Source organism: Aquarana catesbeiana, linkage group LG04, assembly GCF_042186555.1.
Source record: "Aquarana catesbeiana isolate 2022-GZ linkage group LG04, ASM4218655v1, whole genome shotgun sequence".
In the NCBI taxonomy this organism is placed as follows: domain Eukaryota; kingdom Metazoa; phylum Chordata; class Amphibia; order Anura; family Ranidae; genus Aquarana; species Aquarana catesbeiana.
In genome coordinates this window covers 286,094,782-286,120,194 of record NC_133327.1, presented here as the reverse complement: position 1 = coordinate 286,120,194, position 25,413 = coordinate 286,094,782, and the positions used below count along the sequence as shown (strand labels likewise).

At 42.5% G+C, this 25,413-nt stretch overlaps 1 protein-coding gene across 4 annotated transcripts in view; it reads left to right on the top strand.

The window, feature by feature from the left end:
• LOC141141497 (uncharacterized) overlaps nt 1-25,413 on the top strand; it is a 96,706-nt gene that overhangs the window by 19,564 nt on the left and 51,729 nt on the right. Inside the window, exons 2-3 of one of the 4 annotated variants that reach the window (XR_012244105.1) lie at nt 19,152-19,236; nt 21,764-21,934. The exons of 1 other annotated variant lie outside the window; for it this stretch is intronic. The gene's annotated coding sequence lies outside the window, so the exon portion shown is untranslated. Of the gene's footprint in view, nt 1-19,151; nt 19,237-21,758; nt 21,935-23,538; nt 23,657-25,413 lie in introns of those variants that run through there. 2 more of the 4 variants (XR_012244104.1, XM_073629115.1) reach the window with 2 other exon arrangements.

The following is a 25,413-nucleotide window of genomic DNA, read 5'->3' as shown; positions in this document are numbered from 1 at the left end:
CATTAATGAATAAATTAAATAGGATTGGTCCCAGGACAGAACCCTGGGGGACCCCATTTTCCACACTGGCCCAATCCGAGTACTTTCAATTTTCTATCCATGTACTCACCCTATGGTCCATGCCGACAGACCTTAGTTTGTACAGTAAACGTTTATGGGGAACTGTATCAAATGCCTTTGCAAAATCCAGATACACCACGTCTATGGGCCTTCCTTTATCTAGATGATAGCTCACCTCCTCATAGAATGTTATTAGGTTGGTTTGGCAAGAACGATTCTTCATGAATCCATGCTGATTACTGCTAATAATGATACAGTTTTCATTACTAAAATCTTGTATATAATCCCTTATCATCCCCTCCAAGAGCTTGCATACTATTGATGTTAGGCTAACTGGTCTGTAATTCCCAGGGATGTATCTTGGCCCTTTTTTTAATATTGGAGCTACATTGGCTTTTCTCCAATCTGCTGGTACCATTCCAGTCAATAGACTGTTTGTAAAAATTAGGAGCAAAGGTTCCTTAAGGACCCTCGGGTGCAAGCCATCTGGTCCCGGTGACTTATTATAGTTAAGTTTTTCAAGTCTACTTCTAATTTTACCCTCTGTTAGCCATGAGGGTGCTTCCTGTGATGTATCATGAGGATAAACATTGCAGTTTTGGTTACTGAATCCCTCTGTTTCCCTTGTGAAGACTGAGGAGAAGAATAAATAAAATGTTGCCATCCTTAGTAACCAGGTTCCCTTCATCATTCTTTATGGGGCCAACATGATCTGACCTCCCTTTCTTACTATTTATATACTTAAAGAATTTCTTGGGATTTTTTTTTACTCTCCTCCGGTATGTGCCTTTCATGTTCTATTTTAGCCGCCCTGATTGCGCCCTTACATTTGTTGTTGCCTTCTTTGTAAAGTTGGAATGCTGATGATGATCCCTCAGCCTCGTATTTTTTGAAGGCCTTCTCTTTTGCTTTTTATATGCATTTTTACGTTGGAGTTAAGGCACCCATGACTTATTATTAGCTCTTTTAAATGTATTTCCCATTGGGATGCACTGGCTAATACCCTTATTTAACCACTTGACCACTGGGCACTTAAACCCCCCTTCCTAACCAGACCAATTTTCAGCTTTCGGTGCTCTCACATTTTAAATGACAATTACTCAGTCATGCAACACTGTACCTATATGAAATTTTTGTCCTTTTTTCCACACAAATAGAGCTTTCTTTTGTTGGTATTTAATCACCCCTGGGTTTTTTATTTTTTGCGCTATAAAAGAAAAAAGACCGAAAATTCTGTAAAAAAAAATGCATTCTTCTTAGTTTTTATTATAAAAATTTTGCTAATTAGTCATTTTTCTTCATAAATTTTGGCCAAAATTTATACTGCTACATTTCTTTTCACTTCTTAACCCAAATTGATGTATATTATTTGGTCTTTGTGAAAGTTATAGAGTCCACAAGCTATGGTGACAATCTCTGAAAATTGCTCACACTTGATGTACTGACGGCCTATCTCATTTCTCGAGACCCTAACAAACCAGGAAAGTACAAATACCCCCCCAAATGACCCCTTTTCGGAAAGCAGACATTCCAAGGTATTTAGTAAGAGGCATGGTGAGTTTTTTGAAGTTGTAATTTTTTCCCACAATTCTTCGCAATATCAAGATTTTTTTTTTTTTTTCTTTACAAAATGTTTATATTAGCAGGTTATTTCTCACACACAGTATATGCATAGCACAAATTACACCCCAAAACACATTCTACTACTCCTCCTGAGTATGGCGATACCACATGTGTGAGACTTTTACACAGCCTGACCACATACAGAGGTGCAACATGCTGGGAGCACCATCAGGCATTCTTGGAGCATAAATTATACATATAATTTCTTGACTACCTCTTCATTTTTGAAGACCCTTGAGCACCAGGACAATGGAAACACCCCAAAAATGACCCCATTTTGGAAATAAAACAACCCAACGTATAATCTATGAGGCATAATGAGTCTTTGGAACATGTCATTTTTTCTCTACAAGTTTCTGGAAAATGTGTAAAGAAAATGAAAACGCATTTTTTTACACAAAGTTGTCCATTTATACAATATTTCTAACACATAGCATGTGCATACCAAAAATTACACTTAGAAATAGATTCTCCTACTCCTCCCAAGTACGGCGATACCACATGTGTGAGACTTTTACACAGCCTGGCCACATAGAGAGGTCCAACATGCAGGGAGCACCATCAGGCGTTCTAGGGGCACAAAAGTCAAATCTAATTTGACTACCTATTACACTTTTGTGAAGCATTCTAGCGGCATGGATGTGGCATGGATGTACGGCCGGGTACGGCTGAGTATGGATGGGATGGCTGGGTACGGCTGAGTACGGCTGAGTGCGGATGGGATGGCTGGGTATGGCTTGGAACGGCTGGGTATGGATGGGTATGGCTGGGTATTGCGGAGTATGGATGGGGGTGGATGGGATGGCTGAGCATGGATGGATGGATGAGTATTGCTGAGTATGGATGGCTGGCTGAGTATGGATGGATGGCTGGCTGAGCATGGATAAGTATTGCTGAGTAGGGATGGATGGATGAGCATGGATGAGTATTGCTGAGTATGGATGGATGAATGAGCATGGATGAGTATTGCTGAGTATGGATGGATGGCTGAGCACGGATGGCTGGCTGAGCATGGATTGCTGGCTAAGCATGGATGGATGGATGGCTGGCTGAGGATGGCTGGCTGAGCATGGATGGATGGATGGCTGGCTGAGCATGGATGGCTGGCTAAGCATGGATGGATGGATGGCTGGCTGAGCATGGATGTCTGGCTGAGTATGGATGGATGGCTGACTCAGTATGGATGGCTCAGTATGGATGGATGGCTGGCTGAGCATGGATGAGTATTGCTGAGTAGGGATGGATGGATGAGCATGGATGAGTATTGCTGAGTATGGATGGATGAATGAGCATGGATGAGTATTGCTGAGTATGGATGGATGGCTGAGCATGGATGGATGGATGAGTATTGCTGAGTATGGATGGATGGCTGAGCACAAATGGCTGGCTGAGCATGGATTGCTGGCTAAGCATGGATGGATGGATGGCTGGCTGAGTATGGATGGCTGGCTGAGTATGGATGGCTGGCTGAGTATGGATGGATGGCTGGCTGAGCATGGATGGCTGGCTGAGCATGGATGGCTGGCTGAGCATGGATGGATGGATGGATGGCTGGCTAAGCATGGATGGATGGATGGATGGCTGGCTGAGCATGGATGTCTAACTGAGTATGGATGGCTGGCTCAGTATGGATGGATGGCTCAGTATGGATGGATGGATTCTGGGAGAAGGTCAATGTACGCCCTCCCAGCGTAATCGAGCCGCGCTGTAGCCGTCATTTGTAGTAGTAGTAGTTAATATGCTCTTAAAGCATACCCATTTTTCCTCCATGTTCTTTGTTCCTAAGATTTTATCCCATTTAGTATCTTCTAGCAAGGATCGTAGTTTAGGGAATTGGTTCTTTTGAAATTCAGTGTCTTTGTATTCCCCTTATGTTTTTTATTTGTGTGATTTATACTGAAACTAATTGACCTGTGATCGCTGTTTCCTAAATTGCCCCGTATTTCCACATCCCTGATCAGGTCTGTATTGTTGGTAATCAGTAGGTCTAGTAACGATTTGTTTCTTGTTGGTGCATTTACCATCTGACCCATGAAATTCTCCTACAAGACAAATGGCGAGCCTTAGATGAATGCGCGGTTCCTTCTGCTCAGTCTAGGTCTGGATAATTTAAAATCCCCCATTATAATGAGCTGTTGAACCAATTTCTACAAGATCTAAATCCTCCTCGTACAACAGTAGCTCTAGTTCTCCCATCTTGTCCGCTAGACTCCTGGCATTGGTGAACATGCCACGTAGTTTGGACCAGGCGAATACTTTACTCTTTTTGGGTGTTCTAAGGTTGCAAATAGGACTTGTTACTGTACTTACCTTGGGTTTAGGTGCTTGAGTCAACCTACCACTAATGCCTCCAATACTACCCTCTGGAATTTGTTCTGCGCTGACTACCTCTGGACCCTCTCCCGTCGCCTAGTTTAAAAACCTCTGTAACTTGTCGGCCATCTTCACTCCCAGCCGATCTGCACCTTCCCTAGTTAGGTGCAGTCCATCCCTGCTAAAGAGTTGGTAATCGACTGAGAAGTTGGCCAGGTACCCAAACCCTTCATTTCTACACCAGCTCCTCAGCCACTGGTTACTTCCCTAATCTCCCTCTGCCTTTCTGATGTGGCTTGAGGTACCGGTAGTATTTCTGAGAATACTACCTTGGAGGTCCATTTCCTCAATTTAGCTCCTAAGTCCCTAAAATCTTTTTTAGGGCACTCCATCTTCCTCTTACTTTGTCATTGGTGCTAACGTGCACCATGACAGCCGGGTCTTCCCCAGCCCCTCCAGTAATCTGTCCACCAGATCCATGATGTGCCGAACCCGAGTGCCTGGTAGACAACATACAGTTCAGCGCTTCAGGTCTTTGTGACATATTTCCCTCTCTGTTCTTCTAAGAATTGAGTCCCCTACCACCAGAATCTGTCTTTCCTTTTCCTTGGCATTACTCCCACCCTCAATGGAGGAGTTATTCCCCTTGCAGCTAGGGGCATCTCTCTGCTCCAGCAATGCTGGTCCCTGACTGCTTTCACCAATGTCATGCAACAGGGCGTACTTATTGGGATGTTCCAGCCCAGGACCAGCCTCCCTGCCACTTTCCCCTCTACTCTTCCTGTCCCCCATCTACTCTGCTCTGGTGCCTGCCCCTCTTTATCTCCACCAGTCTCTGTGCTGGCCCCTGCCGGCACCTGCCTGGTACAATTCCAACTCTCCTTTAGTATGGAGGGACTTCTCAGTGTTGACAGTTGCTTCCCTAGATTCAGAACCTGGGCTTCCAGGGAAAAAATGTGCTTACATTTTGCACAGCAGTATTCACCCATGATCGGATGATCAAGGAACGCATAAATGCCGCAAGATGTACACAGAGTCGCATCTCCACACCCACTGGACATCGTACCTACTATTTTAATGGGGATTTGGAATTTTCAGTGCTAGCTGCAAAGGAGCAAGGAGCTGCAGGGGAGCACAGTTAAGCATGGGCTTGGGGGACGCCCTTTCCAGAGATGCAGTTACTCTGCATAGATAAGGTGACGGTGTCTCTGAAAAAATAGATGGTGCTTTTAAGCCCCATACACACTATCATATTTTCTGCTTATTTTTTCCTTCAGATTTACCAAAACCATATAATATGAGGTCAAACCTTAGGAGTTTCAATTTGTTTGCAATCAGGCAGGCCCTTGCACTACATGGTTTTGGTAAATCTAAAGACAAAAATCAGCAGAAAATCTGATAGTGTGTATGGGGCTTAAGCCTTTTTTTATTATGACCTTAAATGTTCTTGAATGTTTACATTTAAAAGTTGCCCTTGGGGTGACAGAAAACCTATACAGCAAAGTAAAAGACATACACCAAAGTTTGATTGACAGAAAGTCTTTATTGATTTTTCTACTACAGATGTTGTGTGTCAGATGTAGTTCACTGTGTCCTTGTATAAACATGTATACCAGCTTATTTACTTGACGTCTATTTTATAGTAACCATTGTCGATTGTGAAATGCATTTGTATCCTTTCCAGAAACCCTGCAATAAAGAATTTATTGTAAAGTGAAATTTCCTTTTTTTGGACTCTGTGGAGTGATGTTACAGTCTCGACCTTGTCCAATCAGAGAACCCTTTACATTCCTTGAGAAATATGCAAGCCATTCGGTGAATGGTGCCCATGCTAAGTGAGTGACTGTTCACTATGTCACAGGGCAGCAGCTCAGCATGGTAACTGGAAGACAGTGGTGATTATCGTAGTAGTGGTGCCTACTACAGTGATTTCCAGCTTCCACAGTGATCTGAAAGGTATGGCACATACACACTTACTAACTTACACCCAAGCTGGACCAATGTAATTATGCAAAGAAGCAATAACTGAAGTTTAGCTTTAACCACTTGACCTCTGGAAGGTTTTACCCCCTTCATGACTAGGGCATTTTTTGCTATTCAGCACTGTGCTAATTTAACTGGCAATTGCTCGGTAATGCAACACTGTATCCAAATAAAATGTATATAATTTTTTTTCACACAAATAGAGCTTTCTTTTGGTCATATTTAAAGGGGTTGTAAAGTTGTTTTTTTTTTTTTTTTTAAATAACAAACATGTTATACTTACCTTCACTGTGCAGCTCGTTCTGCACAGAGTGGCCCCGAACCTGGTTTTCTGGGGTCCCTCGGCGGCTGTTTCAGCTCCTCCCCGCAAGCATTTACCACCTTCATGCGAGCTCCCTCGCACGGTGGTGAGTGCTTGCGGGCGCGCTCCCGTGATACAGCCGGCGGCTATAGCCGCTCGCTGTATCACTCGGCCCCGCCCCCCGGCGCGCCGCGTCATCGGATGTGATTGACAGCAGCGCGAGCCAATGGCTGCGCTGCTTTCAATCCATCCACTGCAGCCAATCAGCGACCAGGCTGAGCTGCAATGAAGCTGACGAGGACGAGGAGCGAAGATTCGAGGCGTCAGGTAAGTAAAACGGGGGGGCTGGGGGCGGCGGTACTGTCAAAAGTTTTTTCACCTTAATGCATAGAATGCATTAAGGTGAAAAAATTTTTACCTTTACAACCCCTTTAATTACCACCAGGTTTTTTAATTTTTTGCTATATAAATGAAAAAATACAGATCATTTTGAAAAAATAAAACTAGTTTTTCCTAGTTTCTGTTAAAAATATTGCAAACATATAATCTTTTTTCATATATTTAGGCCAAAATGTAGTCTACTACATTTCTCTAGTAAAAATAACCCAAGTCAGTGTATATTATTTAGTCTGTGTGAAAGTTATAGAATCTACAAACTATGGTATGTATAAACTATATTACCAAAACTATTGGGACACCTGCCTTTCCACGCACCTGAACTTTAATGGCATCCCAGTCTTAGTCCGTAGGGCTCAATATTGAGCTGGTCCACCCTTTGCAGCTATAACAGCTTCAACTCTTCTGGGAAGGCTGTCCACAAGGTTTAGCAGTGTGTCTATGGGAACATTTGACCATTCTTCCTGAAGCGCATTTGTAAGGTTAGGCACTGATGTGGACGGCTGGCCTGGCTCGCAGTCTCTGCTCTTATTCGTCCCAAAGAGTTGTTCTGTTGGGTTGAGGTCAGGACTCTGTGCAGGCCAGTCAAGTTCCTCCACCCCAAACTCGCTCATCCATGTCTTTAATGGACCTTGTTTGTGCACTGGTTGTCAGAAACCATGAAATCAGACCAAGACAGAAGTACAGTTAAATCACACTTGTTTAATAATAAAATTAAAAAGAACAAACGTAGTCAAAACAGGCCAAAGTTCAGTAACCGGAACGGTTCTCGGTTCAGTAACCGGAACCCCCTCCTCAACGACCCTTCCCCCTTGGAGGACCACCAGGCTTGAGGGAAAAACCCCTATGGAAATCTTGGAGGAGGACAGGGGCATGTACGCCCGAGGATGAGACCTAAGAGCGTTCCTCTGGACCGTACCTTTTCCAATGCACCAGGTACTGTATGCGCCCATGGAACCTACGGGAGTCAACAATGGACTGTACTTCATACTCCTCATGGTTCTCAACCTGTACAGGGTGAGGACGTGGCACTGAGGTGGTAAAGTGGTTGCAGACCAAAGGCTTTAATAAGGAGACATGAAATACAATCAAAATACGCATATTAGAAGGAAAGTCTAATGCGTAAGCCATCGGGTTAATCCTGGGAAGAATACGGAAAGGCCCAATAAACCGAGGTGCGAACTTCAGTGAGGGAACACAAAGTCGGAGGTTGTGAGATGACAGCCAGACCCTGTCCCCAACCTGGTAGGAAGGTGCAGGCAGGCGTCTGCGGTCAGCATGGAGTCTGTACCTATCATTAGCATGACGAAAAGCCTCCTGGACTTGTGTCCAAGTGGATTGAAGACCACGGAGATGCTCCTCTAACACGGGAATACTCTGCGGAATAACTGATTCAGGCAACATGGAAGGTTGGAAACCATAATTCGCCATAAAAAGGGACAATTGGGAAGCAGAATTCAAGGCACTGTTGTGAGCAAACTCTGCCCACGGTAATAGGTCTGACCAGTTGTTATGATGGTCCGAGATATAGCAAAGTAGGAATTGCTCCAAGGACTCATTGGCTCGTTCTGCGGCCCCATTAGACTGCGGGTGATATGCAGAGGAGAAAGCAAGCTGAATTCCCAACTGTGCACAAAAGGCTCACCAGAACCAAGACACAAACTTACTACACCTGTCCGAGACAATCACCTTGGGTAGCCTATGTAAGCAAAAGATCTCCTGAGCAAAAATGGAAGCCAGTTCCTTAGAAGTGGGCAACTTCTTAAGTGGAATACAATGACACATCTTTAAAACCGGTTAACCACCATAAGGATAACTGTGTTGCCCTGGGATTTGGGTAACTCCACAATGGAATCCATAGACAGGTGGGTCCAGGGCCTCTCTCACTTGGGTATGGGTTGTAGGAGGCCCACTGGAAGGTGTCATGGAGTCTTAATCTAAACACACACGGAACAGGCAGCTATGAAGGCAGTTACATCAGCACATAAACTAGCCCACCAGAATTGTTGGGAAATGGCCCAAATGAGTTGATTCTTCCCAGGGTGGCCAGCAGCCTTGGGAGAATGGTAAGTCTGGAGCACGGCAGGATGGAGACTCTTTGGGACAAAGCAGCGGTCACAGGGCTTCTCAGGTGGAGCATGGACCTGAGCAGCAAGAATTTTGGCACCCAAAGGAGAAGTGAGGCTGGTGCGAACCGTAGCCAGAATACGATCAGGAGGAATTATAGGAACCGGAACCGACTCCAACTTGGAAGTGGAGGAAAATTGTCGTGACAAGGCGTCAGCTGTTACATTCTTAGTACTGGGTAAGAATGAAACAATGTAATTGAAACTTGACAAGAAAAGAGCCCATCCCGTCCTTCTTGGAGAGAGGCGTTTAGCCTCAGACAAGAATGTGAGATTCTTATGGTCAGTAAGAATGAGCACCGGCACAGTGGTACCTTTGTGGAGATGTCTCCATTCTTTCAGGGCTAAAATGATCGCCAACAGCTCTCTGTCACCAATCTCGTAATTGCACTCCACAGGTGACAATTTCTAGGAAAAGTAGCCACAAGGATGCATAGCGCTGTCAGAGGTAGGACGTTGAGACAGACGGCTGGACGGCTTAAGTAGGCTGGACTGACGAGCAGGATATCATCAACAGGTGAGTAACTGTGGGGAGAGATGGGAGCTGGCAATTAGCTGACAGTTGAGCGGCCAGCTCAGAAAAGGAAGGGCTGAGCCCAGTCCTGACACTGGTGCGCATTCTTGTTGGAACAGGAAGAGGCCACCCCCAAACTGTTGGGAGCATGAAATTGTCCAAAATGTCTTGGTATGCTGACACCTTAAAAGTTCCCTTCACTGGAACTAAGGGGCCAAGCCCAACCCCTGAAAAACAAACCCACACCATAATCTCCCCTGCATCAAATTATTTAGACCAGTGCACAAAGCAAAGTCCTTAAAGATATGGATGAGCGAGTTTGGGGTGGAGGAACTTGACTTCAACCTGATAGAGCCATCCCAATACTTTTCGTAGTGTATATGCAAATTGATCAGTCCTTATGTACTTACTACCTATCTCATTTTTTTAGGCCCTACAATGCCAGGATAGTACAAATATCTCCCAAATGATCCCTCTTTGGAAATTAGACAGTCCATGATATTTAGTAAGAGGCATGGTGAGTTCTTAGTTCATCAGAGTAGTTCAATGTTACCATAGAAACACTGTACTTTTATGGGGGGGGGGGGGGGTGATCAAGGATTTTTTTTTTCTGTGATTGATAGTTACAGAGATGATCACTGTAACAGCAATCATGTGAACTGTGTCAGAAACCATAAATCAGACCGAGACAGAAGTACAGTTAAATCACACTTGTTTATTAATAAAAATAAAAAGGTAAATAGAGTAAGCATAGTCAAAGCATAGCCAGAGTCCAGTAACCAGATCGGTAGTCAGCCAAGCCAGAGTTCAGTAACCAGATCGAGTAATCAGCCAGGCCAGAAGTCAGGGATCCAAGTGGAGGAACAGCAAGCAGGATAAGGAGCCAGAAGGGATGTCAGCAAGCCAGTCTTTAAACAGGAACGCAGGAGATGGTTTCTTGTGATGTGACCAAGGCGAAGGCAGGAAAGAAGTGAGCTGAACATCTTTAAGTAGGCAGGACTGATGAGCAGATCCACAACAGCTGGTTAACTGTGGAGAGAGAAGAGAGCTGGCAATTAGCCAACAGCTGAGCTGCCAGCTCAGAGAAGGAAGGGCTGAGCCAGCCCTGACAAACTGTCATGAATGGCTTTCATTACTGACTCATTGTTTACTATTGTGATGTTGCGATTGGTCCACAGCTATCACATGGTACATGGTGTTGTGATTGGCCCAAGTACCATGTGATCACTGGTGACCAATCACAGTTCACACACAGTAGTGAACAATGATGTCATCAATGGATTTCATTATTTACTAGATGTCATGTGATCACACAGCGATCACCTGGTATCCGAGCTGCACCCAGTGACTTGAAACCAAGCACCACAATCCACTGTGTCCGGTTGCAGAGTGCCCTAGGGGGCACACGCAGTGCACATATGCACTGCAACGTACGTGGTACCTGGGGGAGCTGCCCGCCAGCGGTAAATATACTGCTGGTGGTTGGCAAGTGGTTAAATGCAGTTTTTATTTACCTTGTTTCTCATGCCCTCCCCCATCAGTTGCCGTTCTCCTCTTCAGATTTGGCTTCAGAATACATTATTGATCACAAAAATAAGAAGAGGAAGTGAGGTATATGGTAAGTAAAAACTGCATTTTCCTTTGACAAAAATGGTAATTTAATTGTTTAAGACACTGTTTGCATACCGCCAAAGCTTGCAAGGGGGAATGTTTCTCTCTTTTAAAGAACAGGCAGCACTAGTCCTATTACTATCACAGCCAGATCAGTTGCCAACCAACCTCAGGACACTGGTTATGGTTATTGCTAGGAGCAAGAAGATAACAGCAATGATCTGCATGCAACAACACTGCTGGAGCTGTGGATAATTGTAATTCTTAAAAGCAGTACCATATAATATAAGATAAAAGAACATCCAGTATAAGCACCGCTTGCTTTTCATTTGTTTCCTTACAAATACTTCATGAAAGATGCAAGAAGGAGAACAGGCATCTGTTCAGTGTTGCAGCCCTTTCTGATCCAATAAATCTCATTTGATTAAGATTATCTGTAAGATTAATTTGAAGGTGTTCCAGTAGCTTAAAGATCGTATCTGTCTTTTTAACAACCCCAGGGTGTTTCACCTATTCTCTAGCTCATTTGTCTCAAGCTCGTATTCATGTACATTAAGCAGCACGGGCACTTAAATAAGCATACAACAAGAGATGTACGATTTTGAATAACATATTGTGCAAAGATATCAAGGATCTGTAAAATATACAAATATAAAATTCACCATGGGAGGAACACAGCAAATATTCAGAATATGTAATGCATAGTGTTAGACATGCATGTATTCATGGTCCCATACCTGCAACTATACACATACGGTACATACATACTAGCATTTATACATACACTCACATACCAGATACGCTGTCTCACATAATCACAACCCACAGTGCTAGAAATTTACTACACATATATATATATATATATACAAAAGTGAGTACACCCCTCACATTTTTTGTAATTATTGTATTAAGACTTTTCATGTGACAACACTGAAAAAATGACACTTTGCTACAATATGAAGTAGTGATTGTACAGCTTGTATAACAGTGTAAATTTGCTGTCCCCTCAAAATAACTCAACACACAGCCATTAATGTCTAAACCGCTGGCAACAAAAGTGAGTACACCCTAAGTGAAAATGTCCAAATTGGGCCCAATTAGCCATTTTCCCTCCCCGGCATGATATGACTCGTTAGTGTTACAAGGTCTCAGGTGTGAATAGGGAGCAGGTGTGTTAAGTTTGGTGTTATCGCTCTCACTCTCTCTTACTGGTCACTGGAAGTTCAACATGGCACCTCACGGCAAAGAACTCTCTGAGGATCTGAAAAAAAGAATTGTTGCTCTACATAAAGATGGCCTAGGCTATAAGAAGATTGCTAAGACCCTGAAACTGAGCTGCAGCACGGTGGCCAAGACCACTCAGAACAGGCCTTGCCATGGTCGACCAAAGATGTTGAGTGCACGTGCTCAGCGTCATATCCAGAAGTTGCCTTTGGGAAATAGACGTATGAGTGCTGCCAGCATTGCTGTAGATGTTGAAGGGGTGGGGGGTCAGCCTGTCAGTGCTCAGACCATAAGCCACACACTGCATCAAATTGGTCTGCATGGCTGTCATCCCAGAAGGAAGCCTCAGTTTGCTGAAGATAAGCAGACTAAGGACATGGATTACGAGAACCATGTCCTGTGGTCTGATGAGACCAAGATAAACTTATTTGGTTCAGATCGTGTCAAGGCAACCAGGTAAGGAGTACAAAGACAAGTGTGTCTTGCTTACAGTCAAGCATGGTGGTGGGAGTGTCATGGTCTGTGGCTGCATGAGTGCTGCTGACACTGAGGAGCTACAGTTCATTGAGGAAACCATGAATGCAAACATGTACTGTGACATACTGAAGCAGAGCATGATCCTCTCCCTTTGGAGACTGGGCCGCAGGGCAGTATTCCAACATAACGACCTGCAAGACAACCACTGCCTTGCTAAAGAATTTGAGGGCAAAGGTGATGGACTGGCCAAGCATGTCTCCAGACCCAAACCCTATTGAGCATCTGTGGGGTATCCTCAAACAGAAGGTGGAGGAGTGCAAGGTCTCTAACATCCACCAGCTCTTCACAGGTTGGCACTGGAGTGGATAAGGCCTCCAGTGGCAACCTGTGAAGCTCTGGTGAACTCCATGACCAAGAGGGTTAAGGCAGTGCTGAAAAATAATGGTGGCCACACAGAATATTGACACTTTGTGCCCAATTTGGACATTTTCACTTAGGGGTGTACTCACTTTTGTTGCCAGCGGTTTAGACATTAATGGCTGTGTGTTGAGTTATTTTAAGGGAACAGCAAATTTACACTGTTAAACAAGCTGTACACTCACTACTTTACATTGTAGTAAAGTGTCATTTCTTCAGTGCTGTCAAATGAAAAGATATAATAAAATATTTACAAAAATGTGAGGGGTGTACTCACTTTTGGGAGATAGTGTACTGTGCTATATATATATATATATATATATATATATATATATATATATATATATATATATATATATATATATATATATATATATGAGGTAAAAGCATATCCCTGGTTCCAGGACATGGGGTGGCCGGCTTATCCTGATACCAATCCAAAGGGCTATTGAACAAGAAGAAAGGATCGCCACTACTCCTGACTAGCCCAGGTGAATAAAAGATAAGGGGTGGCCTCAGCCTACATGTCTCCACCACACCACACAAATATAGGCTGAGGCTGCTTCTTATCATTTATTCACCTGGGTTGGTTCTGGTGACAACCAAGGATTCCCTCACTTTGGAGGGATTTTCTCCTACTTCCTGTTTTGGCTATGGGAGTTATAACCTTCTTTGGCCTTTGGTTTTAATTTAAAGCCCAGCTCCAGGAAACTGCCGCACCCACACTGCAAGGATTAATTGCTTGTTTAGGTTTAGGGGACATATAACAGAAGACCTATTTATCTGGTCCTTTGCTCTTCCATGCCGTTAGACCGGTCCTCATAGCATCTTCTACCCCACACTCCAGAGGTCTAAGGTCTTGGCATCACCAAGAACAATACAGGGTCAATAGCTGCACCCACACTGCATGGATTAATTACTTGTTTAGGTCTAGAGAACATACAGCAGAAGACCTATTTACCTGGTCCTTTGCTCTTCCATGCTGTTAGACTGATCCCTGGAGCATCTTCTACCCCACACTCCAGAGGTCTAAGGTCCTAGCGTTACCAAGAACAATGCAGAATCCATAGCCCTGCTTTGAACTTGATGACATAAAGGGACAGTCCATCGCCGGAGGAGGGGGAACACCATCTGCTGAGGGAGAAGAGAATCAGGAAAGTAAAGTTCTTCTAACCTCCCTAAATGAGAAGTTATCCTCTGCAGTGCTGGCGCAACCCCACTGCAAGAGATAACTCAAATTTTTCAAAGTTGGGCTTTAAAGAGCAATTGAACTCTGGAAGCTGTTGCAAAAAAAAAGCAGGCAGAGGACAAAAGACTAGTCACCAGTTCGGTCTGTTTTTTCCCTCTAGCTGCTTTGTCCCCCATTTTAAAATACTAATGCCTTGTACTGTGTCTTTGTCTGAAGGTAGCCATTTTGGTAGAAGCAGGGCTTTGCTTCCTCATGTCAGAGCCTCCAGCAAGAAGAACAGTGGGCAGCACAGTAGTGATATCACCATATCTTACTACAAATATCTCTTCAGAAAATAATTAAAGTTAAGTGCTAAATAAACTACTAACTAAATAAATACATAAAAAATCCCTATAGTGCCTGTGTATTTTTATGCAATTAATTCACATAGAATGTAACACTTTGAGCATTTTTAAGGAATTTATTTAATTTGTAGTTTATTTAGAGCGTTGCACTTTAAGTATTTGCTGAAATTGAATGTATGAGGTGTACACTTAACAGCAGCAGCTGAGAGTTATATTCACATTTTTTTTGGGGGGGGGGGTAAGGTTTGGATGAGCGCTGGTGATTTAATCATACATCAATACAAATAGCGCTTGGCTGTTTGTCCCAGACAGCAGTGTCTTAGATCCCACACTGCAGATATATAGCTAAGAGGGTGTATGCACATGAATGCCTATGTACCCTCACTTAACAGGAAGTGTATTGCCATTTTTAAGCAGAGATTAGATACAAAAGGTATGTTTTTCAGTGTAATTAACATTTCTAAATATTCTCTATAACAGTACTTTTTGAATTCAAGTCTACTTTAAAGTTCCATCATTTTTTGGAAAACAGCTCATATAAAAAGTAGATTTTGGGTTGACTACCCTGCCACTTACACCCCATACTGCTCCATCTTTTGCCGTTTATGGAACAATCTAGATGTTTTTTTCAGCACTATAAAGCGTACCTCAATAGACTTGAAGGAAAATGCTATAAAAGTGGATTTTTTTACTACTAGCCTATTGTTCTTCCTGATATACTATACATGTGGCACTGGCACTGGCACTGGCACTACATATCAGTAGAATATAAACCTCAAAGTCTATCCTTTAATGGTTGGCTCATTGTTAACATCTGACAGCATGTGTAATACAAAACTCCTCACAACTTTTAAAGCGCTCAAGGTTATTCCAAATTCATTGTAGTTTCAATGTATGATGTATACTTTCACACTGAATGAAATGTGATGTACATGTGCCTGGAACTGAGAATTTATAACACACATTTAGAATGTGCAATCAAGCAACTGATTTCCTTATAACTTGCATTGCTCAAAAATGTACACGTCAGAACAACAGACTACTTTACTTTGTGGCGTAAACTTTATGTTGTTACTATATTATTAAAAGAGGACCAAAGGCAATTTTTTAATTAATTTTGGGTAGCGTTAGGCCCCTTTCACACGGGCTTTCCGATCAAGTCCGCCTGTCAGTTTTTCAGGCGGATCTGATCGGACACTCCATTCACCCCTATGGAGCAGCAGATGTCAGCAGTGTTATGTCCGCTGACACCCACTGCTATTCAATCTGATCCTGTCCGCCAAATCCAGACAGATGGTGACTCTATTTTCCATCCATCTGGCGGATCGGATAGAATCAGATAAAAACGGACAGGTGGTCCGTTTTCATCTGATCTCTCCATAGAGGGGAGCTGGACTCTGACAGGTCCGTTTCTACACAGTGAGCGAAGTCAGACCTGTCATCTGCCTGTTTAGCGGGGATTAGCAGATCGATCCACCACTGAGCAAGCAGAATCTGTCAAACAGACAAGCCCGCACGAAAGGCGCCTAAGGGAATGTTATACCCCTGTCAGGGTTTTGTGTTTATTCTTTGCTACCTGTTGTATCAGGGTTACCAGAACTAGCTTCCTGTCAGAAACCACGAATCAGACTGAGACAGAAGTACAGTTAAATCACACTTGTTTAATAATAATTAAAAAAAAGGTAAACAGAGTAAACGTAGTCAAAACATAGCCAGAGTTTAGGAACCGGAACGGATAGTCAGACAAGCCACAACGTCAGGCAACCAGAGATGAGTGTAGTAGAACAGAAAGCAGGATCTGAAGCCAGAAGGAATGTCAGCCTAGCAAGTCTTTAACAGGAACACAGGAGAGCGTCTCTAGAGATGTGACCAAGGCAAAGGCAGAGATCATCTGGACTGGACAGCAGTGGCGGCCCGTGCGTTGTGGGCACAGGGGCGCCGCCCCCCCTGACACCGCCACCCTCCCTATTCATGTGCCGGCCTCTTTCAGGACGCTGGACACATGAATTACTATGGTGGGGATAGGCGGGGGGATGTATTTTGAAGCATGTGATTAGGGCCAGAGGCTCTAATAGGCTTCAAAATAGCATGGGCTCGGGGCACAGAGCACTGCGTCCTGATCCCATCATGTTGTGTGGCATAGCGAATGAATTTTCGCTATTTTCACACTAAGGTTCCTCCGTGCCAATCAGCAGGCAGGTCAGTGAGACCTGTCTCCCGATTGGCCACAGCATTAGGCGATCCTATTGGATGCCTAACGCTTTGGTGAAAGAGAAGGCAAACGGACATAGGAGCCACAGTCGCCGCTTCCCGCCGAGGAAGAGAGCCGCCGAGGAAGAGAGCCGCCAAGAAGAGCTGCCAAGGAGAAGAGCTGCCAAGGAAGAGAGCCGCCAAGGAAGAGAGCCGCTGAGGAGAAGAGCCAACAAGGAGGAGAGGCGCCAAGGAGAAGAGCCGCCGAGGAGGAGAGCCCTGGCCCCTGTCACTCCAGGAGAGGAGTGGTAAGTGCTGCCAGACCAGCCGAGTGCACGGGGGGGGTTGTGGGTGGTTTAGTGAAGTGACAAGTGGCTGCATTTGAGGTGACAAGTGGCTGCATTGGATGGGCACAGGTGGCTGTATTAGATGGGCACAGGTGGCTGCATTTGATGATCACAAGTGGCTGCATTTGAAGTGACAAGTGGCTGCATTAGATGGGCACAGGTGGCTGCATTAGATGGGCAGAAGTGGCTGCATTTGATGGGCACAGTTGGCTGCATTTGACGGGCACAAGTGGCTGCATTTGATTGGCACAAGTGGCTGCATTTGACGGGCACAAGTGGCTGCATTTGATTGGCACAAGTGGCTTCATTTGATTGGCACAAGTGGCTGCATTTGATTGGCACAAGTGGCTGCGTATGATGGGCACAAGTGGCTGCGTATGATGGGCACAGTGGCTGCATTTGATGGGCACAATGGCTGCGTTTGATGGGCACAGTGAGGCTGCAATTGATGGGGGGGGTCAGTATTTTTCAGTTTGTTTGCGCCCCCCCAAAAATATTAAGCGCCAGCCGCCACTGCTGGACGGCTTAAGTAGGCAGGATTGACAAGCAGGATACCATCAACAGGTGAGTCACTGTGTAGAGGTAGGAGCTGGCAATTAGCCTAAAGCTGAGCGGCCAGCTTTGAGAAGGAAAGGCTGAGCCCAGCCCTGACACGCTCCACTGAAAAATGTTCCCTCTATTCCTATTCCAAAATTTTCACTTTCAGTGATAAAGGTAAGCAGCACAAATAGTGAGACAGCAAAAAAACCTGACTGGTATTCTAATCCCTCTTCACTCTAGCCTAAAAATGTTTTACCTATAGTTACAGTTTAATATTGTTAACTTCATCAATAAAGGATACAGTATCTTTCTCTCCCCTTTGCTTACCATATACTTGCCTCCATGTTCTCTCTCCCACAATCCCATACTTTGAAAAGCAAAGTGGGAATGAGGGTGCAGACTTTCAACATCCTACCTACCATACAGTACCTTCAACCTGTTGATGTTGGATTTCATTCAGCTAACCACAGGGTGCCTACCTATTGAACTCTCCCAAATAGAGATAAGCTCTGCTTCTTTTTTTTTTTTTTTTGTGAATGCAATGCATTTTATGATTTTATTATTAAAATGCCCCCCCTCACCCTACACTTTTCCAGTGTGCCCACGCTCGAATAGATTGTAATGGAAATTACTATAGGAACTGCTATTTTCGCTAGCTCAGATTGAGACTTACTGCACATTTTTAGATTGTGTACTGTAATTGTCTTTCAAAGGGTTGTCAGTTTTTTTTTAATATTATTTTCTTGATTTTGATTAGTTGGAGATTGTTTGAGACAAATAGTTAATGCATTGGAAAACAGATTGTCACAAAGTCCATTGAATCTGAATACGATCTTTACCCTGCAAAGCTCTGTTAGTTCCAGCTTTCTAGCCTAGGGCAGGGGCTGGATGTGTCTCCTAGTGTGAGCACCAACTCAACCATGCCTTCTTCTGCAAACAGCACGGCAGCTACTTGTGCCTTTAGAGACAAGCAGCTGTTCTGTCACACAGTCTTGTGCTAGTTAGAAGCTGTCACGTTAATGAGTAACTAGCTCCATTAACTTTGCATGGTGTCATGAATCAGACCCTCTACTATTTTTTGCACCACTGCGTTGTAAAGTATTTTCTGGAGAAAGTCATCTAAATCTTCTATTTGGTTTGCTAACCATTTGGTCTTTATTTTGCAATTCTTTAATTGAAATGTTTAAATCATCATGACAAACAGCAGTAGCAGGTATTACTCTGTGTATGCATTGTGCAAAGAGGCAAAATGTTATGTTGTTATTTCTTTTAACTACACATAAATCTTTACCATGTATTAGTATTATTGTTATTATTTGCATCCTTTATTTATACATTTAGATTTACTTTATAATGCATATATAATAGTGGGGTGTATTAAAGCTGAATTCCAGGCAGCTCTGTATTCATTAACAAGTTATTAAATGTATTTTTCAAAACTACCTTAATTTGACTTGATATCTGAAGAATTTTGTAAAACCTATTATATTTCATAGATGTCTGAAGATGATTGCACTCATATGATGACCAGCTGATAGTGAGATTTACTGTATCACACAATGGCATCAATAAATACAAAAGGTAACAGAGATATTACAGTTCAGTGTAAGTTAAAAACTACAAGAGATAAAAACACAAGTTATAAAAATGTCTAGAAAAATGTGACAAGCTTAGAGAAGCATGGCTGTCTCACTTCTTGACTATTTTCTGCAGCGTGTGCCAGTCTACTAAGTTTAAAGGAAAGGATGTACTGAATCTTAGACTAAAAGAGAATACACCTATTAAAAGAGGATCTTCAGTCCCCTCACCCCAAAAATAGGTCAGCAGCTATGAATACTATAGCTGCAGGCTTTTAATAAAAGGACACTTACCTGTCCAGGGATGTGAATGATCCTGCAGCCTTCTGAGATCTATGTCCCAGAAGGCTGCGGGCAAAGGGGAGGGAGGGGTACTTCAGCAATCCGAGTGGAAGTGGGTACCTGTCAAAACCAGGAACCCACTCTCCAAAAAAAAATTAAAAAATCCAAAAGTGTTAGAGCAGGGGGCAGAGAGGTGGAAAAGCAGAACTTCCCTTTTTCTGTGAAGTTTTACTTGAAGCTGGTCAATATTGGGTTTATTTACTAAAGCTGGAGAGTGCAAAAGAGGTACAACTCTAGTATAAACAAAAACCTGTCTATAATTTACAATAGCTAATTTTTGTGGGTTTTTAAATAACATCATTTTTGCTTCAGCTTGTTCGCCACAGCGGAATTATTTGTTGTGGTCTTTCTTGATAATCATGAAACCAGGCTTTGTGTTCAAGTCAGGCAGCACAGTGGCTTAGTGGTCAGCTTGTCTGACTTACAGCACCGGGGTCCCTGGTTTATATCCCTGTAAGGACTCTATCTGCATGGAGTTTGCATGCTCCCCCTGCACTTGCATGGGTTTCATCCCACACTCCAAAGACATGCTGGTAGGTTCATATGCTGTGTAAATGGTTGCTGCTATATAAATTCCTATAATAATCATTTTGCTGCATCATCACTGGTGGATAAGCACAGGCAATAAAATGTCAGTTTTCTTTCTTTTTTCCTCATTGATGACCGTCCTCTATCACACATTGCGGAGAAGCCCTGGCTGCACACATCTTCGTGTTTTAAAGTACTTGGTATTTTTTACCGTATTGCATTCCCTGCATTAAAGTAAAAAAACACCCCACTAACTATCCCCCCCAAACACTTACCTGAGCCTGTCAGTGATCCATCGCTGTCCTGGCTTCAGGTCTTCTCTCCCCTCTCTTTTTGATCCTAAAGGGACCCAGGCTCCCACTGCTGTCAGTCAATTCCTCTAAGCAGAGTTTGGGGGCAGGGCCAAGCCGCACTGTGTGTGTCTATAGACATGCACAGTGTGGCTCGGGAGTGAGCCCACGGATGTGCCCTCATATCAAGCAGCTTGCTATCGGTGCACACTGAGAAGAGAAGGAGCCTGAAACTCCAGCAGGGGACCCAAGAAAAGGAGGAAGGAGAACGCTCTGTGCAAAACCATTGCACAGAGCAGGTAAGTATGACATAAATGGACATGCAGCTTTTTTTTGTATCTTGTGCTAAGCAACGATGCATGGGCATCAAATCTCCATGGTCACAGTGCCATTGGGGTGCCATTCAAAATGAAATGAATAGCACTACAACACTCTAATGCACAATGGTGTGCTTTGGCTCTTCTGCCCTGTACACATGAGAGGTTTTTCTGATGGAAAATGTGTGATAGGACATTGTTGTCAGAAATTCTGACCGTGTGTAGGCTCCATCACACATTTTCCATAGGAATATCCAACACACAAAGTTTGAGAGCTTGTTATAAAATTTTCCGACAACAAAATCCGTTGTTGGAAATTACGATCGTGTGTACACATATCAGACGCACAAAGTGCCAGGCATGCTCAGAATAAATTAAGAGACGAAAGCTATTGGCCACTGCCCCGTTTATAGTCCTGACGTACGTGTTTTACGTCACCGCATTCAGTACGATTGGATTTTCCGACAACTTTGTGCGACCGTGTGTATGCAAGACAAGTTTGGATGGATTTTAGATTTTGTTGTCGGAATGTCCGATCGATGTCCGGCCGTGTGTACAGGACATTACAGTTAAAGTTAAACCCCTTTTTTTCTGAAATTGCATTGTGTTATATTATACAGTAGGTGCAAATAAGGTTTAGCTGAGTTCTTTAATTATCTAAAAGATATGCACAGATCTATACTTGTTAATGGCTGAGACCAGCTATTTATGGAGATATGTAAGCAATTTCTGGTCTTAGAAGACTATTACTTGGCAGTTTGTGAAAATTACTTTTTTTTTTTTTGCATTAAATAGAGAATTGATTAAATATATAATGAACCTGGGCTATTATGTACATAAGAATTCAAATAAATATTTCATCAGATTATACAATATTAAAAAGCATGCAGTGGGGTATCAGATTGAATGTTTCAGTTAAGCTAAACATGATAATTACAGATAATGCACTTATTATAAATTCTGGCGCATTCAGGGGAAATGAAATGTGTGTTGCTGAAGTAACAGCAATGTTTACTAAAGTGTTCCTTAAGGATATGCTCTATCTTTAGTACAGAAACAACTCCATTGCTAGAGGAGCGAGCTGCGGCTAGGTGGTGCTGCTCTGCTGCAGAAGCAGAGATGGGCAACGTGATGTGTGAGACAGAAGAGCAAAATAAGAAGAAGAAATGTAAAATCAGCACATTCTCTCTGCTTCATCTCTATGGCATAGTAACACATCAATATTATTTGCAGAATTCTACATTGTAATTTTTGAATTATAGTTCAGATGTTATGCGAAATATTGCTGTAAGAGGTCTGTCATAATGATTTGTACATTTGCACATTTTACTATAAATAAAAATCCATTTTCAGACTGTCTTATTTTTGCTCACTCTTATTATTCATTCTGATTTACTGCTTAAACGTGGCCTTTCTTCATTTGTTATAGCTGTGTATGATTATACATTTTGGACAGACTGCAGGAAGAAAGCCTTTTATATCATGTCTCAGAGGCTCGGTGCAGTTAGAACGGAACTGTCCAAGGGCATAATTTGCCAAGCAGTACTACAGTGTAAGGTCTGTAATTATTTTCCAGTTGCATATGGCTCAGTAATTACAGATGCACTTTGTGTATTGTGTCATTCAAATGAAAGCCCAGTTGGACAGCCATATTAGCAGCTTTATAAAAGATCCCCTCTAACACTCAGTAACAAAAATAAATAAAAACAAATATATATACAGTATATACATATGTATACAGTATCTCACAATAGTGAGTGCACCCCTCACATTTTTGTTAATATTTTATTATATCTTTTCATGTGACAACACTGAAGAAATTACACTTTGCTACAATGTAAAGTACTGAGTGTACAGTTTGTATAACAGTGTAAATTTGCTGTCCCCTCAAAATAACTCAACACACAGTCATTAATGTCTAAACCGCTGGCAACAAAAGTGAGTACACCCCTAAGTGAAAATGTCCAAATTGGGCCCAAAGTGTCAATATTTTGTGTGGCCACCATTATTTTTCAGCACTGCCTTAACCCTTTTGGGCATGGAGTTCACCAGAGCTTCACAGGTTGTCACTGGAGTCCTCATCTGTTCTTCAATTGTAAAAAACTTCTACACAGTAAACGTTCACCCCATGCTACATAGGAGTGAATAATACATTCCCTACGAATTTGCCTGACATTTTATTAAAATCTAAATCTGAGTTGCTGATTTTTTTGTGATTTCTACCAAAATGCAATGATAGTTTATATAAGTGCTTTTTTTATAATTCTGAAAGGGGAACATTTTTTTTAAAGCCAGCTAGGCATGAAGCAAGGGCTTTGGCGAGGGTGCAGCCCCTCTGCTATATTGATATCAGCCTGCATGCCATTCAGGGGTTGCTTTGAGAATTTTCTCCCAAAAAATGGGGTTCTCCCTCCCACAGCACTGGTGGCCAATATTGATGCTGGTACCTAGGAGGAGGCACCACCAAGGAAAGGGGGATTATGTATCACCTACCTGTTCCCCTCATGGAGAGCAAGTAGATGGTTCCCCTTACTTTGTTATTTGATTTTAAAGAACCTAGAGAGTTCCCCAGTGTGTGCAGAAAACCCACAAACACCAGAAAATGCATTGATCAGTTTTAACTAATATTTAGCTTTGAAGGTTCCAGCAATGTCCAAAAATGTAGAAAAGAATTCAACCCTGTTTGAGCAATAACACATTTCCCACGCTAGGCACGGTTTTCTGTGCCAAGGGAAATCTAGGGATGGGTTTTTATTGGATATAATTGTCCGTATTTGGTATTAATTCACATAAGGACAATAATGTCATGGGGACCAAAGTTCCCTGTGTACATAAAACCAGTTCTAAAAAGGATTTGAGCAATGATAAAGGGGAGACCTGTACTCCCCTTCCTCTTACTTGCCGATACTGGATGGATGCTACCAGAACATTGCTGGACCATTGAAAGGTAAATAATAATTAAAAAATAGATTTTTTTTGGGGGGGGGGGGGTGTTTCAGGAGGACCCCTAATCAGGCACTGGTGCTTCCTCCTAGGGTTAAATATAAAGCTATCAGCAGATAAATAAAACAGAATAAACATATTATTTAACAAGATTCACCCAAACATTCAGCCAAAGATTTGGCTGGTAACTGCACTTTAGACATTAGATCAGTGTTTGATTCAGCAATATTCGAGGTTGCATGATTTACTCAGCAGCTGACATGCAAAACATAGAGGGAATGTTGGCAGAAACTGCTGGTTGACCCCTATCTTTGATAAATAGCCCTCAGTACTTGTAAAAAATATAAACATTATTCTGTACAAATCAGGCTCACTTCTGCATAGAAACCAATGAGCTTCTAACCCCAGCTTGCTCAATTAAGCTTTGGTAATAAAACCTGGAAGCTCATTGGTTTCTATGCAGAAGTGAGCCTGATTTTGCACTTTCCAGCTTTATTAAATAAACCCCATTGTGTACTTAAAAGTGGGGTATGCCTGTATACAGAAAATCTTCAACTGAGGACATTGTAAAGCTAACCCTAAATGGTTCAGTTTTTTCCACTCAGCCAGTGTGCTAAATATATAAAGATATAAAATACACAAATTAATGCACCTCTGTACCCATCATTACATCATTAAATGTATTTTTAAAGCAGAATCAAACCTCTGCATTTTTTTTTTCTATTGGGCTACAGGAGCTGTTAGCTATAATGTGTTAGTACGCACAACATATGCACATGTCAGACTTAACAAAGCAATTCCCTTCAGCACTGTACTGTCAGCGCTCCCACCGGTCACACGCGTTGCAACCTTCTTCTCTCAGTCTTCCTTCTCGGGTTCCAGGGCTCTTCAGCCACTTGGTTAGCCAGGCTGCAATGATGTAACTTTAGTGCATGCACACAGTAATCACGTCATCACGGCACAGAGCAATGTACTGCAATGTATAGTAAGCTACTAATGGCAGGGAGAAAGGTTTATGACAGAAAAGACCAATATGCTCTCTTCTGTCATACAAACCCTACCTGTCAGCAGTTCCTGTGTGCACAAGAAGCATGCTAGTTGAAGGAGAAAGCAGAGAGACAGAGAGATTAGCTCATCACAATGCTCTAATGGGGGAAAAGACTATGACGGGAAAATTACTGGACTAGTTGAAGTTGAAAATTTCAGCAAAGTTTTATTTTTTAATCTTTTATAGGGCCATTCATTTTGATCTTGTTCTTTTTGACTGATTAAAAGGGGATTATGTTCTGAGAAAATATGAGGACTGCTATTACTAACCTCTTTTGAAAATGTTTGTTTCCCACGCATCATGTTCCCACATATCGTGTTGATCCAGAGTAGAGCTGCACTATTCTGGCTAAAATGAGAATCACGATTTGTTTGCTTAGAATAAAGATCACGATTCTCACGGCGTAACATTTTCTTTCACATTATCCAAAAAAATTGGGCTAACTTTACTGTTTAGTTTTTTTTTTAATTCATCAGTGTATTTTTTTAAAATTGCATTTTAAAAACCGCTGTGCAAATATGGTGCAACATAAAATATTGCAACAACCACCATTTTATTCTCTAGGGTCTCTGCTAAAAAAAAAAAAAAAATATATATATATATATATATATATATATATATATATATATGTGTGTGTACCCTGTTTCCCCTAAAATAAGACCTAGCGTGATTGTCGGTGATGGCTGCAATATAAGCCCTACCCTCCAAATAAG